Source organism: Oryzias melastigma, linkage group LG2, assembly GCF_002922805.2.
Source record: "Oryzias melastigma strain HK-1 linkage group LG2, ASM292280v2, whole genome shotgun sequence".
NCBI classification, from domain to species: domain Eukaryota; kingdom Metazoa; phylum Chordata; class Actinopteri; order Beloniformes; family Adrianichthyidae; genus Oryzias; species Oryzias melastigma.
Window position 1 is genome coordinate 15,211,905 of NC_050513.1, and position 19,734 is coordinate 15,231,638.

Here is a 19,734-nt window from a genome sequence, read left to right on the forward strand (position 1 = left end):
TTGGTTAGCATATTTACAATAACACCTGACCTTGTTCGAAATTCATAAAAAACATTCTGATATCGCTAATATAAAGATTACTCTGAGTATGCTAACTCCAGACCTTGTTACCAACACATAAAAAAAACAACAACAAAATAAAAAAACACTTTGACATTGCTACATCTTAGCCACGTTAGCATCTTTCAACTCTTTAAAAAGCAGACTGATATTTTGACAGAGCGCTGTGTAGATCTCAAAATGTTTCATGTGTACAACCGAATTATTCCAAAAACAGGCTTTTTAGATTATTATTTGCACTGTCGTTTTATTTTTAAAAACATTAAGTGCGTTTTTTTAGCGCGGAAAGTACTGGAAAAAAAGAAATACAACTGACACTTTACTGTGGAGGAAGTGCCATGTGACTGTAAATGCAAGTCATTTGCTAACATGCTAATATGTATGGGACCAAAAATAAACGTAAATCCACGAATATTTCAAAACAATATAGTATAGAAATTAATTTTAAAAAATCACAGTAAATTCGACTTTTTAAAAATAAATACACTTCATCATAATATTACAACCTTAATTTTAAATATATGATATTCCTTGACCCCCACAGAGGTAAACTAATTCTTCACCTCCTGTTCTCCTGCCTAACCAGGAGGAGAGCGCGTGCTCCAGTCCCACAGGGCGGGAAACAGCGCCCCCTCTGGTCACTCGGCTCAACGACCTGACTCTGTTAAATGTCGCTTCGAAGCAACAGTTTTATTATTTTGAAACATGAAACTATATTTTTTTCTGCTTTAGCATCACGTGACGTTAGTCCGTAATGTTTATTTGCTGAAGTAAAAGGGGGTCCGGCGCTGCGGGGAGGGTCAGGAGCTCCAGCTGGTGTTTGGCGGATGACGCGGGATCAGGTGGAGGCAAAGCTCCTTACTAAAGGGAGGAGGGGAGGCAGGGCAGGGCAGGGCGGCGGGCTCAGACCAGCATCAGCTGACGGCGGGGGAACGGCGCGCTCGTCCTGCGGCTGGAAGCGGCGGATCGAGCGGACCTCATCCTCCAGCCCGGAGCCTTTCTGTCTCCGAGGAAGCGCGCGCGCGGCGGCGAAGAAGAAGAAGCTGCACGCGGGGAAGAAGGAGGAGGAAGGCTCAACAAGCGGTTTACCTGCGCGCGAGGTCAGAAGGATTCCTTTGATCTAAGCTGCTGCTGCTGCTCAGGTGCGCCTAAAGAACTTCAATGTTTTTGGTGAAACTTCATTAAATTAAAGGTATAGCATGAAAACACTTTAATTCATCGTTTTGTTGAGGATTTGTCAGATTTATAAAGTTTTGTTTTAATGGAAAACTGTTTAAAAATCAACGTAATTCCTCATTTTGACCAATTTTCTGTTGCTTCCATTTATTTTTTGAACTTATTTAGGATCTAATCTTGCATTTCTTTCCTCCTCATTAGTTGTTTCAGCTGCAATATTGACTTTGCCTTTGATTTCCACTGCAAAATCAGTTTGATCATTTCTGTTTGGGAGATCTGAAGTCTGTGGAGTTTTTTTTTTTTTTTTTTTTTGGTAGTGTTTCCCGTCAGATGTGAACATGTGATAGTCCTCAGATGATTCCCTCTTCCGGCAAATCAGAACACTTGTACCCATTTTCACACCAAACGAGTTAGGGATGTTCACTGCCTTTGGGTTTGCATTTGTCTCAGTGGTAATCAATGCAAGATGTTGTGTCTTTACAGAAAATTGTGTTTTTGTTTTTTTTTTTTGTTTTTTCCACTCGTAAGGACCGACACATATTCATTCCTGAGTTGCCACATATTGAAGCATGGTTAAGGACCCTCCGTGTCAAAAATTGATATTTTGTGTGTCTCCAACTCGCCGTTTTTCTTTATGTGCTGGCTGTTCCAGTGAAATCAAGGCTCCCCCAACCTCAGGGCCGCGAACCGGTACTGGACGTGAACCGCACCAGTATCCTGACCCTCACCTTAACCTGATACTGAACGTTGATTGGCATTGGACGTGGATTGGTACCGTACGCGGATTGGTACAGGTTTTGGACATGGTACCAGACACGGACCAGGCTAGGCTTAGGGTATGGTACAGTTCGCGTCCCGAGGTTCGGTCCATGGACCAGGCTAGGGTTAAGGTACTGGGTTAGGGTGCTGTTACCTGAGGTTTGGTCAACAGCCCAGACTAGGGTTAGGGAACCGGGTTAGGCTACCGGCGCCGGCGGCGTCCCGAGGTTCGGTCCATGGACCAGGCTAGGGTTAAGGCTCCAGGTAAGGGTGCTGTTACCTTAGGTTCGGTCAACAGCCCACTGTGTTTTTCATTAGTATAAGTTCCGTATTTTAGATAGGTTGGCACTGGGTGCGACTTATATGTGATTTTTTACCCTTGTGCTTTTTTATGGGGTCCAGATGACCCCGCCCTTTTATTGATGTGTGTTCCCACCAATGGATGACAGGATTTAATGTCTCCATGGACACCAGTGAAGATAAAAAAATATTGAAAAAATACGTTCAGCGCACTGTCTTGTGGGGTCCAGATGACCCCACTTTTAAGAGAGCACAAGGGTTAAAAAAGAAATAAGCTCAAATCTTCACTATTTTTTTTGCCAACAACCACTAGAGGGCTATGAAGGTGTGTATCAGTATTTGCTACTGCTAGCGCATGCGTCGCACAATCAAGAATGCAGCAAAAGCAGGATTTTCAATGCATTTTTAGCCCATGGTGGGGAGGAGCTTCTTCTTTTATTGTTTACTAGCACATGTCTGCCACCTAGAGGCTCGGTGCGAAACGTCAAGCCGGTACAAATCTCATAAATCTCACTCCAGGCTTTATCTTTCACAGCTCTATTCCGATATATGAAAGGCTTGGTGTCTTAGAAATTCCATCTTGTCACAAATTGCCTCCATGATCGATTTTCAAGCGGACACTACCCATACGTCACGCCCAACTCCCTGATTGGTCAAAATCGACCCAGATACATTTTAAACGCATATTTAATGACATTTTGTACGTAGAGTACAAAAACAATCGTAGAAACTTGCCGAGCTACTCTTGATGGTGGAAGCCCAAAACACACATTTGCATAGACTTTTCATTGGAAGTGGCAGTTTGAACACCCGTTGCTGAGGACAGTGTGAACTTATGTGGGGCTTGGTGAAGTTGTTCAGAAATGTCGCACTTTTCTCCGACAAAGTGCGACTTAGAGTGCAGAAAATCATATTTTTAGATCTTTAATTTTCTCAAAACTTGTACCATTTTGTTGCATCGGTAATGCTTGCTTAGGGCTACGAGGGGCTGTAAGCTAGCGGGAGAGAAACGGAGAGCTCTTAGCTTTGGAGAGGGGAAGGGGGCGGGGATGCTCTGCGCAAAGGTAAAGCTCTAAAACACTACAGCCGCTCTGCAGAAACTATGTTTTAGATTTTTGGATTTTGGCTAAAAACAGGATTATTAAGAGACCACTGACAATGAAAATGTGATTGGAGTTTTGACTGTGCTGTTAATTTCTTGAATTTTTCCCCTTGTTTCTACGTGAAATGAATACCTTCTAACTCAACCTGCCTCCACACCCCCTCTCTCACACACCTCCTCCATTGACCCCATGTGTTGCTTCAGATAAGAAACCGTCAGAACCCCTCGGCTGCTGCCAGACGCTCAGATAAACACCATGTTTTCTGGAAACGCTTTGAGCTCCGTCTTGTAAAGAGCTGCTAACTGCTGTTGATCCGTGAGCCGTTTCAGAGCACATCTTTAATTTATTTGCCTCATGCAGACTTCAATCCTGGTCTCACCTTCGCAGCCCCCTCAGCCTTTGAAGATATTCTTGCTGCGGTGCAGACTGGTCAGATGATGGTTTCTTTTTTTCTTCTTTCTCCAGAACAGATTGATCCTCCTCATGCAAAACAGACAGAACTGCATTAAAAATTCAAAGTAAATTCTCTGATCATTTTCCCTCACGAGTTTGTGGACGGCTCTGACCTGTTGATGCTCAAGTTGAGGATTTATTGATGAACGGTGGTCTTGTTTTCAGGTTTTGCTCAATTAGCGTTTTTCATTGTTAACACTGGCAATCCTAATGCATCTTTTACTTTGATTTGTTGACCCTTGACCTTTAGCTCAATCGCAAAACATCTTTTTTTCCTCATCTGCTATCTATCCATCCATACATCCATTTTCCTGACCGCTTTGTCCCTTTCGGGGTCGCGGGGTTGCCGGAGCCTATCCCGGCTACTGAAGGGCGAAGGCGGGGTACACCCTGGACAGGTCGCCAGTCTGTCGCAGGGCCTCAATAACACACATTCACTCTTATATTCACACCTAGGGACAATTTAGAGTCACCAATGAACCTATGAAGCATGTTTTTGGACGGTGGGAGGAAGCCGGAGTCCCCGGTGAAAACCCACGCATGAACGGGGAGAACATGCAAACTCCACACAGAAAGGTCCCAGCCGGGAGTCGAACCGGGGCCTTCTCGCTGTGAGGCGAGAGCGCTAACCACTGCGCCACCGTGCAGCCCCATCTGCTATCTAAAACAGAAAATATCTATTTTTATAAAAAACAGAAAATATCTATTTTTATAATGCAAGAATTTTCAATCAAATCTGTCAGAAAAAAGCTTTCGAACACGAAAGTATTCCGTATGGACGCTCATCAGATAAAAAACAAGAAGGATGTGTGGCCATGAGTCAGAGTACAGCTGTGAAGATGGAGCTTTGGAAACGGAGGCAGCTTAACACTTTCATATACCCGCAGGACAACCATAACAAGAAAACATTGCAACCTAGAAAAACATTTTTTTTAAATAAGATTTTATCTTTTTAAAGTTTTAAATAAATGTCAGATAAACTAAAATATTTAGTTTTCACTTTCAACATTTTTGTTGTATGCTCTTTATTTGTTTAATGTTTAAAGTCTGGAAGTTGTTAGCAACACCATAAAAGTTATCTGCCTTAAAAACGTTAGCTATGTTAGCGTATTCGCAATATCTGTAACATGTAAAAAAAATAGACCTATGCTGCATAAACAAACGTCACCGTTACTATGCTAACTCCTAACCTTGTTTGTAACACGTAAAAAACTAAACAAACACAGTCGTTCAATTGCTTTAATCGCTAACTTTTCATTAGTTGTGGCAGAAGTGTTAGCCGTGTTAGCATGTTCTCAAAACCTGTAAATTTGAAACTTGTTTGCAACAGGAAAAAAAAAAAAAAAAAGATACTGTTAAAATTAATGTTACCATGGCTACGCTAACTTCCAACGTGGATAGTAACACGTTAAAAAAAAAAAAAAAAAAAACAGTCTGACATGCTAGACGTTAGTTGTGTTAGAAGTGTTAGCCATGTTAGCATGTTCACAATATCTGTAACTCCCAACCTTGTTTGCAACATGTAATTAACAGAATTATGCTGCATAAACAAATGTTACCATGACTACGCTAACTCCTGATGTTGTTAGTAACACGTAAAAAAAAAAAAAACATTCCAACACCCAAACCTTCAGTTGTGGTTGAAGTGTTAGCCATGTTAGCATGTTTGCAATTCCTGTAAATCTTCAACTTGTTTGTGACATCTATCCATCCATCTTCTTGGCCGCTTTGTCCCTTTCGGGGTCGCGGGGTGCCGGAGCCTATCCCGGTTACTGATGGGCGCAGGCGGGGTACACCCTGGACAGGTCGCCAGTCTGTCTCAGGGCCTCAATCACACACATTCACTCTCACATTCACACCTAGGGGCAATTTAGAGTCACCAATTAACCTATGAAGCATGTTTTTGGACGGTGGGAGGAAGCCGGAGTCCCCGGTGAAAACCCACGCATGCACGGGGAGAACATGCAAACTCCACACAGAAAGGTCCCAGCCGGGATTCGAACCGGGGCCTTCTCGCTGTGAGGCAAGAGCGCTAACCACTGCGCCACCGTGCAGCCCTTGTTTGTAACAGGTAAAAAAAAAAAAAAAAATGATGTTGTTAAAATTAATATTACCGTGACTATGCTAACTTACAACCTGGTTAGTCACACATTAAAAACAAAAAAACAAAATAACAAAAAAACAGTCAAACATGCTACACGTTAGCTGTGTTAGAAGTGTTAGCCATGTTAGCATGTACAACAAATGTTACTTTGACTTTGCTAACTATCGACCTTGTTAGTAATACATAAAAAACACAGTGCAACTTGCTAGACGTTAATTGTGTTCAAAGTGTTAGCCATGTTAGCATGTTCTCAAAACCTGTAACTCCCAACCTTGCCTTCAAAATGCAAAAAAAAACAGACTTATGCTGTTTCAACAAATGTTACAGTAATTACAATAACTCCTAACCTTGTTAGCAATACATAAAAACACGCTAACATAAAAAGAAAACACCAAGATGCTAGATGTAAGTCACGTTTGAAGTATTAGCCATGTTAGCATGATCGCAATACCTGTAACTCCCAACACTGTTTGTAATACGTAAAAAAGCAGACGGATACCGATATAAAAATGTTACAGTGACTATGCTAACTCCCAACCTTGTTTCAAAACAGACCCACATAGCTAAATGTTAGCCGCGTTAGCATTCTGTTTGTAAATTAGATGAGCGGTACTCTGGTAGAGATGACTCGTAGATGACTCTTCTACACTTTGGCTGTTTGTATGACTCTTGTTTACAGATAAATGTGCTCGAATTTGATCTCTCTCTCTCACTCTCTCACTCTCTCTCTCTCTCTCTTTATATATATATATATATATATATATATATATATTTAAATTGCTATTTTTTTGTTATGTTTTTTATTTTTAATTTATTTTAAGCTGAGAAATTCACAACACTTGGTTCTAAATCTTGGCCAGACTTGCACACACTGTCGACTTTCCCAGATTCAGACTTTCAGGATCATTAACTTGTCAACCAAACATTTGTATTAAGAGGAAATGATTTCTAGCTTTTGTAATGATGCTGACTCAATTGTTTGTAAAAAGTAATCCTTTTTTTTATTTAAGTTCTTTTAGAGCTCTGGCTTTTTCCCCCACAGCCATGTCAGTGCACAGGGACCGTCTATACAAAGTGCATCAGTGCAATAAAAGGAAAAAAGTAGGAAGAAAAATGGACAATCTCCCCAAAGTTTAAAATAAAAGCTTTAATTATTTCACCATGGCAACAACCTAATGTAAGCAAACCTTAATGTAGTATAATGCTGATGAAGCAGGACATACCATTTTTCTTTTGTTAAGCTTTTTTTAAAGAGATGTAAATATCACATTAATCCCAATTAATTAATTACAAGCTATTTAGGATGTCTTTTAATTGTGTTAATCTAATTTTTCTAATATGTAAGGCATTACACCCTTTGAGGTGTCTAGTAAGGATTGTTACGGCAACAAAACTCAAAGGACATAATCCTACTTGTAACATGGTCACAAAAAAATAAATAAATGTTTAATCATTTAATATTAATTATTACCGTTATAGCTTTAAGTTTAAATCATTGTTTTTCACAAATTTTGATACACTGTAAAAAGTGAAACGTGGTATCAATTGACTAAAGTTCAGTAATTTGTTACAGTTACAAATATTAGTCTGTTTAATTACATTTTTAAGTTGAATAAATCCTCAACTCAAAATTGATATTTGATAAGAAACGAAAAATTTTAAATGCAGCAAATTACAGAACTTTTGTTAATTGATCCAATAGTAGACTATAGTAGTAGACTATAGTAGTAGTAGTGTGATGTGTTGTCATGGGAACGGCTCCCGAGCGTGCACTGACCTGGCTCTACTGCAGCGGAGGAAAATGGTATATATGCGGAAAGTTCATCTCTTACCGCCTTTTTTTCCCCAGAATTGTTACTATTTTTTTTTTTTTTTTGTTTTAGTGTCATGGTTGTTACTTTTCCAACAGTCCCACTCAGAAAGTTAAGTTAGCTGCTAAGTGAAGGTTTCTATACTAAAAAAAGGCTTTTTTATACTTTTAATCTATGTTACATGAAGGATTTTTAATAATTTTATAGAACATAACACTTTTATACTTTGATATTGACAAATTGATGAATGGATTTTTACATTAACCCACATGAAGCCCCAAACCAGTTTGAACCAGTCTGGGGCAGTTTCAAGGACCTAACCAGCACTTTTCTATTGAAAAACAAAGCCGTAAATGACCTTGTTGGCAGGAGTAGGGACAACACTGACCACTCGAGGTGTACATTTGATAAAGACGACTATTTAAGGTATTAAGACCCATGGGGAGCGGTTCCACACATGACCCACGTTGAGGACTATATTTGTAGACATCCAGAGTACTGTGTACGACTGTAATCAAACTTTTTATTAAAATGACTGAATTCCACTTGAGCTTTTTACTTTTTCTTCTTCCATCATCAATGAAAAGGCTACAGCAGGGGTGTCAAACTCAGTCGCACAAGGGTCCAAAATCCAAAACACACCTTATGTCACGGGCTGAACAGGATAAATGTTTATTGAACACCCTCAAACTTAATTTTTATAACATTAAAAGCATAACTTTTTATCATAATTATGAACTAGATATATAGAATTACCTGGAATAATAGTGTGAATGGTGTAAGCTGAATTTGGCAGCTGATAGCTGAAGATGCTGAAATTAATAGCTAAAAACGCTAAAGCTGATGCTAAAAATGCCAAAGCTAATAGCCAGCTAAAAATATTAGCTAAATGCCAAATAAGCCTAAAAAAATAAAAAAACTTAAGTTAGCCAAAACATGTAGCTGAAAAAATAGCCAAACTTCAAAATAGCCTAACAAAAATGAAAAATTGGCAAAAATTAGGCAAAATTAGCCAAAAATTAGCCAAAAAAGCTAGCATGTTGCTAATGTCTAAAACAACCTAGAAAACAAAAAAAAGCCTAAATTAGCGAAAACAGCTAGCGTGTAAATATTACCTAAACTCCAAAATAGCCTAAAAATCTTAGTAAATGGCGAAAACTGTAACTTTTTAACATAATTATGAATCATAAAAAGGTAGGAATATAATTCCAGAATAAATCAACTTAAACATTAAGTCATTTTACTATCCATAAAAATGTTAAGTTAGAAAATAGCGCAAGATAGCATCGTAAAAATAATAAATAAAATGATCTGGAGGGCCGGATTGAATTACCCAGAGGGCCGTATCTGGCCCCCGGGCCTTGACTTTGACACACTTGGGCTAGAGGTTACCAAGTGGCACCTAAAAGTGCAGTGTGAAAGCAATCTGAATCCAATGAAGGCTAGAAATACTCCAAAGTCTTCAAAGCAACTTCGTCCTATGAAAGATTTAAGAATAAAAAGGAAACCAATTAAAACAACCAATCGTCCTTGAGTCTAATTTAGCTAAAAGGAACGCAGATGTTCCAATCACAAAACGTCTACTGAGAAACTGTCCTTCAGAAAGTTTTTTTTTTTAGAGAAACAGTTAATAAAAAGTTTTTGAAGTTAATAAGTGGGATCTCACAGCTCTGCTTGTCCGATATCTGTGTGTGTTTCCCCTCGAGGGCTGTTTGTCTGAACCCAAACGCTGCATATTTTCATATTTTAAGACCAGTCTGGAACCGGATAATATATTTATTGTGCTCTGAAGCAGAGAGACCCCCCCCCCCTCACATGACCGCGTGTGTTAAGGCCCGGTCGTGAAAGTCCAGAAAAAGATCTAAGCGGCGCACATGCCTCGCAATCATGTGTACGAAAGAGAGAATGAAGTCATTATGCGATGGGTCGCAGGGGCTGCTGGGAGTTTCCGTGATATTCCGACGATTTGATGTCTGTGGAGGAGAAAATCCGTTTAACCACAGACGTTTGACTCTATAGGGCGACTCGCGTCATATGACATTTAACATCATGTATTCATTAAGGAGCGTCTCAGAGAACGCTGCAGGCAGCTTGTTTGTTTCTCTGGGGGGAAATCGTGCTTCTTTTTTTTTTTTGGCGAGCAGAGATAATCTAATTAACTGCACACTCGAAAGGAAAAACAGGTCAGAGAATATTGAAGCAGAACTCAATAAAGGCTTCGACGCTTTACTGCATGCGATCCTTTCAAGTGGAAGTGACTCGTCTCTGCCACCGGGGGCAGCACTTTAGATTTTTATTGGTGAGTGCTTTCATGCATACATCTGCTCTTTTAAACCAGCTTCTTCAGGCTTTACGTTTGTGTTTCTCTTAAATCCTGTTCCCTCTTTGGAAATTTGAAGGATGGTTGCACTTCACCGCATGCACAACGTTGCCACGGCAACCACTCAAAGTTATGATCAGAGCCCTCCATTTGCCTGCAATCTTGACAATTGGTACCAACACTGTCGTGCACAAGCATTGTTTTTCTTACATCACGCAGTGTTTTTCAGTCTTGACCTTCAGTCAGGTTAACAATGTTATTTTGAGAGTTTCTATTACTTTGCATTTATTGACATTACTTTTTTTTTTTTTTTTGGATTTACGTTGCAAAGATCACAGTCACATTATGGTTTGAAAGTAAACCAAAAATACTGTTTTGAATTTAACGTCTGCGTATATTTATTTATTTATTTTTTGGTAGGTAATGGATATAGGTGTTTCTTTTTATTTCTGATTGAAATGAATCTAAATCAAAATATAATTCTCAGTTTAAACTGAACCAAAGTAAAACCCATTCAGCCAAGTCCTGCACACCAGTATGTTTACACTAATACACAAGTAAATCAAAGAAACAAAAACTCAAAAATTTAGATTCAAACCGAATTATAGGATAATTGAATTGTTGGATCGTTAGTATTGACGGTCTAACTGTTGCTGTGTTTCCATCAACTAAGAAATTGCACAAATTGGATTTGCGATCATTTATTTACAGTGACCGACAAGGTTTACATAAATGCAAAAGACACAACTCAACGACAAAAGCCAAAATAGAACGACAAAAGCCGAAGCACGACAACAAAAGCCGAAGCACAGCGACAAAAGCCGAAACACAACAAAAACTGAAGCACAGCAACAAAAGCCGAAACACAACAAAAGCTAAAGGGGCACAACAACAAAAGCCAAAGCACAGCGACAATAGTCGAAGCAGGACAACGAAAACCGAAGCACAGTGACAAAAGCCGAAACACAACAAAAACTGAAGCACAGCAACAAAAGCAGAAACACAACAAAAGCTAAAGGACAACAACAAAAGTCGAAGCACAATGACAAAACTTGAAGCACAACAACAAAAGCCGAAGCACGGCGACAATAGTCAAAGCAGGACAACGAAAACCGAAGCACAGTGACAAAAGCCGAAACACAACAAAAGCCGAAGCACGCCAAAAGTCGAAGCACGACAACAAAAGCCAAGGCACAGCGAAAAAAGCTGAAGCACAACAGAAGCTAAAGCTAAACAACAAAATCCACAACACAATGACAAAAGCCAAAGCACGACAAAAGCCAAAGCAAAATCGACAAAAGCCGAAGCACAACGACAAAATCCACAACACAGTGACAAAATTGACAACACGACAAAAGCCAAAGCATGACAAAACCTTAATCGCAACGACAAAAGCCAAAGCACGACAAAAGCTGAAGCAAAATCTGCAAAATTCGAAGCACAGCGACAAAAGCAGAAACACAACGACAAAAGCCGAAACACAACAAAAGCTGAAGCACAGGAACAAAATCCACAACACAACGACAAAAGCCACAACACAACAAAAACTGAAGCACAGCAACAAAAGCCGAAGCACAACGACAAAACTCGAAGCACAACAACAAAAGCCGAAGCACAGCGACTATAGTCGAAGCAGGACAACGAAAACCGAAGCACAGCGACAAAAGCTGAAACACAACAAAAGCCAAAGCACGACAAAAGTCGAAGCACGACATCAAAAGCCAATGCACAGAGACAAAAGCTGAAGCACAACAGAAGCTAAAGCAAAACAACAAAATCCACAACACAACGACAAATGCCAAAGCACGACAAAAGCCGAAGCAAAATCGACAAAAGCCGAAACACAACAAAAGCCGAAACACAACAAAAGCCGAAGCACAGCGACAAAAGCCGAAACACAACAAAAGCCGAAACACAACAAAAACCGAAGCACAACGACAAAAGCCGAAACACAACAAAATCTGAAGCACAGCGACAAAAGCCAAAGCATGACAAAACCTGAAGCGCAACGAAAAAAGCCAAAGCACAATGACAAAATCCACAACACAGCGACAAAATTGACAACATGACAAAAGCCAAAGCATGACAAAACCTGAATCGCAACAACAAAAGCCGAAGCAAAATCGACAAAAGCCGAAGCACAGCGACAAAAGCCGAAACACAACAAAGGCCGAAACACAACAAAAGCCGAAGCACAGCGACAAAAGCCGAAACACGACAAAAGCCGAAACACAACAAAAGCCGAAGCACAACGACAAAAGCCGAAACACAACAAAATCTGAAGCACAGCGACAAAAGCCAAAGCATGACAAAACCTGAAGCGCAACGAAAAAAGCCAAAGCACAATGACAAAATCCACAACACAACGGAAATGATTCACAATGCAAATAATAACTGACTTAAAAAAAAGAAATCAATCATTTTCAAGCTATTTGCACTGCTTGAAACTTTGAATAGTCCTGTTCAAAGGGTTAATGTTCAAAGAGAGCTGCGGGGATTTTTTGTTATTCTTTTAACTAACTGTAGCTTTTTTTATTATTGTCTTGATTTGAAATACAAAAATCATCATAGCCATGGAGCTGGAGTACCGCAGCCGCTTGAAACTTGAATGAAACTTAAAAAAAAAAAAAAGGACGTTTTTAATTTATGTTGTAAATCATTTCCGTTCTGTTGTAGCTTTTGTCGTCATGCTTCCCCTTTTGTCGTGATGCTTCGGCTTTTTTCATTTTTCCGTTTTATTTGTGATGGCCTTCCTCTCTTTTGTCACCATTCAGGATAGTTCTAAATAACCATCATTTTTCACTCTGTTTATGAGGTTTCCATGTTAAATAGCTTAACTATCTTCTCTCCTGCTGAAAAATAAAATGTTGCAGAGAACAATCAAATTAAAATACAGATACTAACTAACCTCCATTCTTTGGGGGGGGGGGTTATTATTGAATTATTTGATGATTAATTGCTTCTGCGTCCTTTTAATGACTTGCAGTTTGCCCTGAAGCTTCATTTCCATTGATTTTTTTCTAAATAACAAACACTCTCAACACTGATCTATGAAGTTAAGATGATCCCGTTAACTGGCCAAAACCTGGAGTTCAATTCTTTCCACATGACAGGCGGTTTACCCACATTCATCATTTTTAGGCCGGTAATCCCTTTCTGTTGGCAGGTACGTGGGAATCCGCCCTCAGCATTGAGCTCTTTATGATTTGTCAGTTTTAGTAAAGTTGTGCACCACATGTGTTGGTACAGTGTTTGAGGCCAAACACATGGCTAGCCAAAACTCGCAGCTGCTCCGCTGGCGGTAACCCAAAATTTCATCTGCAGCCAAGAATTCAACGCAGAAGGTCGCAGATCACCAGATAGATGACGGCAACTCACCGGTAGGCAAGCAGCATTCCAAAATAAGAGAAAAATTTGGTGGAAAAACTGATAAAAACATTTTTTCATCCCTCCCTCTCTGTCTCATCCCACAATAATTCCATTTTGAAAGTCATTTCCGTGACATAACATTTTACAGGTCTTTATATAAAAGATTAAACTCATCAAAAGTGGCCTCTGCAGGTTAACTTTTTATTAAGCCGGTAATCAGTCAAGAGAATTGAAATCAATGAAGGTTCTAGTGCGTAAAGGTTAAACCTGTTCGAGCATCGGAGTCAATCCCATATAAAAATCAACAGAGCTGCAGCTTTAGAGGATCTGAATGAGGACGGTCTTAGTGACAGCTGCTCTTATAGGTGGATACGAGCTGTCTGTGGGGAAAATATGGACAAATATATGATATATGCAGGTGTTCCTCATGAAATGTTGAGGTCGTTAGGTGTTCCTGTAGAGCACATGGGTCAAAGTCAAGGCCCGGGGGGCCGGATCTGACCCGCTGGGTAATTCTATCCGTTGTTGTGTATAGTTGTGTTCAAAAGTTACAATTTTGAAGTTTTGAAAAATTGGCATTCTGTTAGTGTTTTGGACTATTTTGACATTTACTAAAAACATTTTTTAGACTATTGTAGACTTAAGCTAATATTTCAGCTACATGCCAACTGTTTTGGCAAATTTAGGCTTTTTTTTTTGTTTTTTAGGTTGTTTTGGAGTTAGGCTAATATTTACACGCTAGCTGTTTTGGCTAATTTAGTTTTTTTCCATTTTTGGGGGGCTTTTTTTAAGTTTAGCTATCCTTTCAGTTTCATGCTAGCTGTTTTGGCTAACCTATATTTTTAGCAGTGGCGGGCCGTGCATTTCACACCTAGGCCTTCAGTAGTGCTCCATCTGAATCAACCCAACCCTCATTAACTATTTTATGGCTATAAAACTTTTACTGCAGGTACAACTGCCACACACATAAAAAAAGCATAAAAAATAACCTGATAAAATTGCAATAATATTTAGGTATATAGCAAAATTTTACTCACCAAAAATCCGGATTATTTGTACACAAAATCCATCCTTTCAAGAAGATTTCAATCACTCTGTCGTGCAGATTATCCGTGCGTTTTAGTTCCATCAAGAAGTCCTTTTCTATCGCCATGGAAGCTAATGCTGAAAGTCGAGCCTGCCCTGACGTATTTCTGGCATAAGTTTTAATTCGCTTCAGGGCTGAGAATGTCCGTTCAACAGAAGCAGTGGACACGGGGCTTGCTAGCTTCGGAGTTGCCCGACCCCGCTTAACAATGTCCAGCTTTTCTTGAAAAGTCCGTCTTGAAAACGGCTTTGACAGTAAGTCTGCAACCAAATCCATTTCTTCTCCTCCTTCAGCCATTGTGGATTGACAAACCAGCTATTAAATTCGATATATTTGCCTGTGCAGGTCGCTACAGATTCAGTTTACCGGCTCTTCCTAGTACACTCTCCGATTATCCAATCACAGCGCGTGAAAATCCTGACGTTTCCGTGGGCCTTCTAGCTGGCCTATCACGTGGTCTCCTCCAGATCTGATTGGTTGAAGCAACAGTTTGGTGGACCATTATTTTATGCTACAGGGCCTACTGATTGTGAAGGCCTTCAGGCAGATTTCTTTGGCCCTAGCAACAAATGGTGCTGCAATGCGATTGGTTAATGCTTAAATAGGAAAATACACGTCTGGAAGCAGCGCAGCCAGGGAGACAGCAATGAAAGGACGAAGACAGAGCATTTGGAATTATAGAATACGTATTCACGGAAATAAATAATAATATCAGTCTGTGATTCAGATATTTTTAGGCCAGCAGAGAAGGCCTTGCAGGCCCTGACGGCCCGCCACTGATTTTTAGGTTAATTTGGCATTTAGCTAACATTCTGGCTATCTGCTTCAGCGTTTTGATCTATTAGCTTAAGTGATTTCAGCTATCAATTTCAGCATCTTCAGCTATCAGCTTCAACTTTTTTAGCTATCAATTTCAGCATCTTCAGCTATTAGCTTCAACATTTTCAGCTATCAATTTCAGCATCTTCAGCTATTAGCTTCAACATTTTTAGCTATCAATTTCAGCATCTTCAGCTATCAGCTTTGACGTTTTTAGCTATCAATTTCAGCATCTTCAGCTATTAGCTTCATCATTTTTAGCTATCAATTTCAGCATCTTCAGCTATCAGCTTCGACATTTTTAGCTATCAATTTTACCATCTTTAGCTAATAGCTTCAATGTTTTTAGCTATCAATTTCAGCATCTTCAGCGACCAGCTTAAATGTTTTTAGCTATCAACTTCAGTGTTTTCAGCTATCAGCTTCAACATTTTTAGCTATCATCTTCAGTGTTTTCAACTATCAGATTCAATGTTTTTAGCTATCAATTTAAGCATCTCCAGCTATCAGCTTCAACGTTTTTAGCTATCAATTTCAGCATCTTCAGCTATTAGCTTCAACGTTTTTAGCTATCCATTTCAGCATCTTCAGCTATTAGCTTCAACATTTTTAGCTATCAATTTCAGCATCTTCAGCTATCAGCTTCGACGTTTTTAACTATCAATTTCAGCATCTTCAGCTATTAGCTTCATAATTTTTAGCTATCAATTTCAGCATCTTCAGCTATCAGCTTCAACGTTTTTAGCTATCAATTTTACCATCTTTAGCTAATAGCTTCAATGTTTTAGCTATCAATTTCAGCATCTTCAGCTATTAGCGTCAACGTTTTTAGCTATCAATTTCACCATCTTCAGCTATTAGCTTCAACTTTTTTAGCTATCAATTTCACCATCTTCAGCCATTAGTTTCAATGTTTTTAGCTATCAATTTCAGCATCTTCAGCGATCAGCTTCAACATTTTTAGCTATCAACTTTAGTGTTTTTAACTATCCGATTCAATGTTTTTAGCTATCAACAGCGTTTTCAGCTATCAGCTTCAACATTTTTAGCCATCAACTTCAGTGTTTTCAGCTATCAGATTAAATGTTTTTAGCCATCAATTTCAGCATTATCAGCTATGAACTTCAGTGTTTTTAGTTATCAATTTCATCATCTTCAACTATCAGTACTAGCATCTTCAGTGGACAAATTCAGCTTACCTCATTCACACTAGCATTATTGCAGGTAATGCTATATATCTAGTTCATAATTATGTTAAAAAGTTAATGTTTTAAAGTATTAAAAATCTAGTTTTAAAGTGTTAAATAAATATTTATCCTATTCGGCCCGTGACCTAAGGTGTGTTTGGGATTTTGACCCCTTGCGGGATTAAGTTTGACACCCCTGCTGTTGAGCCAAAATGTTCAGGCATATTTTTTTTTCTATGGGTATGCTGCTCCTACACAAGTGAAGCTTGCGTTTCACCTGTAGCAGGCCACGCAACTGCTTCTCCAGCCGTGGCATGAGCCCATTCTCACTTTGTAAACCTTGCGAAAAAACTCACATTTATCAATCAGGCAGATCAGAGAACTTGCACATTGCAATCTTGGCCCCGGTCAAGGTGACAGTTTGACTGACAGCAATATAAAAGGAGGAATACTCAGAAATGCAAAAACAAAACAATTTCTTACTACATTTGTTCTCTTTCATTAGAAAAATGCCAGAACAAAAACAAAAAATATAATTTTTATCAGACGGGGCCTTTAAAGACTTAAAAAACATGAATTCTTGGAAGTTTAATATAAGAAATCCATTATGAATTCTTCTTGACCTTATAGACAAAGTGAAGGTCCTCCAACTTAAAAAGACCTTTCTCTTCGTACAAAAATACATAAGTTGACGTGTTCAGTTATTCAAAATGACCGGATAATAACCTTTTGAAGCACTTTTCAGTACTATTTGTTAAAGTCAATCTCACTTTAGGGTCTTCTTCTGCTCAGATTCCCCTGAAAGAAGAACTTTTCTCTCACTTTCATTCTCTTCAAGGACTTCTCTTCATTAAATCTCAAAGAACTTTTCTTCATATCCTGTCTCTCTGTTTCCCTGCTGACCACGACAGTACAAAACCAATTTTGTAAATATCAAAAATGTTTGTCTTCAACTTTTTTTTTTGGTTAAAAGCAATTTAATTGGCCTGTGGTTGCCGTGGAAACAGCCTCTTTCTCCAGGTGAATGCTGGCGCCGAGACTTTCCAGAGAGAGGTCACGCATTTGAGCCATCAGTCGGAAAACACGCAGCAAACACAGGAAAATCGGTAGTGAAAATAAAAATAAAAACTTGATTGTTCACTCCAGTTCCTGCGCTACAAACGAACCCGAGCTGCTGGGATGCTCCCATGAAGCGGGCTAATCTGTGCAGCTGCGCTGACATGCGACCCCGGCAGTTGCCGCATTAACACTCGTGTCTAACCGGTGAACTCCTGCCCCGCGGATGCTCGTTGTGCGCTCGCCCCAACCTGTTGTTGATACGGCGGCCCACTATCTGTCGGTTAATTAGCAACAGGACATGTTGGTGGGAGATTATATAACGCTGTTGGGTGTTTACGCCAAACATTACATGTGACTCCCAGTGGATCGAATGCCTCTGTCTGCTCGGATCTGCGTTTCCTCCGTGCATGCGTGTGTGTGTTTGTGTGTGTTTGTGTTTGTGTGATGCCCGGGGCAATGCGGTGGGTGGAGGCTCCACGCTGCCCAGCACATCCTCCAGATAAGACCTATCTGCACATGGCGGTTGATGTCAAGGCCAGACAGTGCAGCAGCATCTTACTTACGCCGCCCGGCCTTTCCTGCTCCATGACGAACAGAAAAAGCCACAACCTCTGCAGGTGGGGGCTAAAAGGCTAAGAGCTAGCTTGAAACTCCATCAGACGCTTAGCTAAACTGACAAGACTGCAGAAAATAGTGCTAGTAGACGAGTTAATAGCATTAGCACCATGTGATTTGGAAGCTCAAGACGATCCTGAATGTTTGTCTGTGTGAGAATTTCTTAGTCTTTGGACACAAAAGATTTAAAAGAGGTGAGTGTGTTGGTTAACGGCTTTTTTTGTTTCTCCTTGTTGATACTTTCGTGACTCTCCTGGTATTTTGAACCTTTTTTCCTTTCCTTAAAGTGATTTGATCAGCGTTCTGGTGAAAGTTTCCAATGTCTTACTGGGGCTTCAAAACGGCTGTGAAATGAGATTTGCTTTTGTTCCAACAAACGTAGCTAACTGCTATGCTAACCAGGAAGGCTGGTCATGTGACCTATTAGATTTCAACCTTTTTCTTAAAAAAAAAAAAAAAAAAAAAAAAATGGAAAAAATAGGCAAGACAAACCTGTAACTCTTTAATGTTTAGCTTTTGATTGCAGCGCCACCTAGAGGATCCACAACTTAATGCTGGTGCAAACACAAAATGTATTTCTCAGAATTTTGTACAGAGTTTAGCTCAGAGAATGACTTATAATCAGGTGTGAATTAAATTCAATTTAAAAAATAATAATTCTTGACAACCACTAGAGGGCACTGTAGATGCGTCTATCAGTATTTTTGCTACTGACAGCAACATAGAAGAAGAAATGCGGCTCAGTCTTATCCCGGACTTAGCGAAATTGTTCCAAAGTGACAAATTCAACAGATTTAGTGATTTGAAATGATATGTGGAGTAAATTTGATTAGTTAGCATGTTCTCTATACTATGGTTGTTTAAAAAAATTGTTCATACGTTTAGCTAATATGCTATGAAGCTAAATTAGCATAACTGTGTGCATATGTTATTGTTATCTATTCCAATATTAGGATTTGCTTTTCAAGATTAACTGTTTATGTTCTCGTAATAAATCAAAAAATGTCTTCGACTTTTATTCCAAACCGTCTTATAGTTAAAAAAAATATGAAGATTTTTTTTGTATATATTTGTCAACAGGTTTATCATTGTATTTTACATTAAGAGACAAAGAAGAATGTTTCAAAGCAATATTAAATTGAATTTAACCTTAAACGCTAATTGTAACTCTAACAAAAACTTATTCTTCCTTTAAACAGGAAGTGAAATGTTTGAAAAATATCTCCTTATTGTTATATGATGTGAGTTTGTTAGGGAATCGTGCGCTTGTTGAATAAATTTACAGTTTAGCATTAGGAATAAAATTCACCATTTAAACATTTGTACAAAAGGGGATGTTAGCGCTTCCAAAATGTAGCTAGCTCTAATCTTTAAATAAAAACGTTCCTATATGTCACATGTTCTGTTTAAAAACACTGTAATATTTGTCTGATTGCTGAAAGCAATCAGAGTATGTTGTTGTAATTCTTTATTATATTTTATTATTCTTATTATTATATTTTATTCCGTCAA

At 39.1% G+C, this 19,734-nt stretch overlaps 1 protein-coding gene across 5 annotated transcripts in view; it reads left to right on the forward strand.

Moving 5' to 3' along the window:
- The first annotated feature begins 499 nt into the window (after positions 1–499).
- Positions 500–19,734, forward strand: part of LOC112156776 (prolactin receptor) — a 65,161-nt gene continuing 45,926 nt past the window's right edge. The window contains exon 1 of one of the 5 annotated variants that reach the window (XM_024289128.2): positions 500–1,202. The gene's annotated coding sequence lies outside the window, so the exon portion shown is untranslated. Of the gene's footprint in view, positions 1,203–2,692; positions 3,828–17,498; positions 18,417–19,734 lie in introns of those variants that run through there. The other 4 variants (XM_024289127.2, XM_024289131.2, XM_024289130.2 and 1 more) reach the window with 4 other exon arrangements.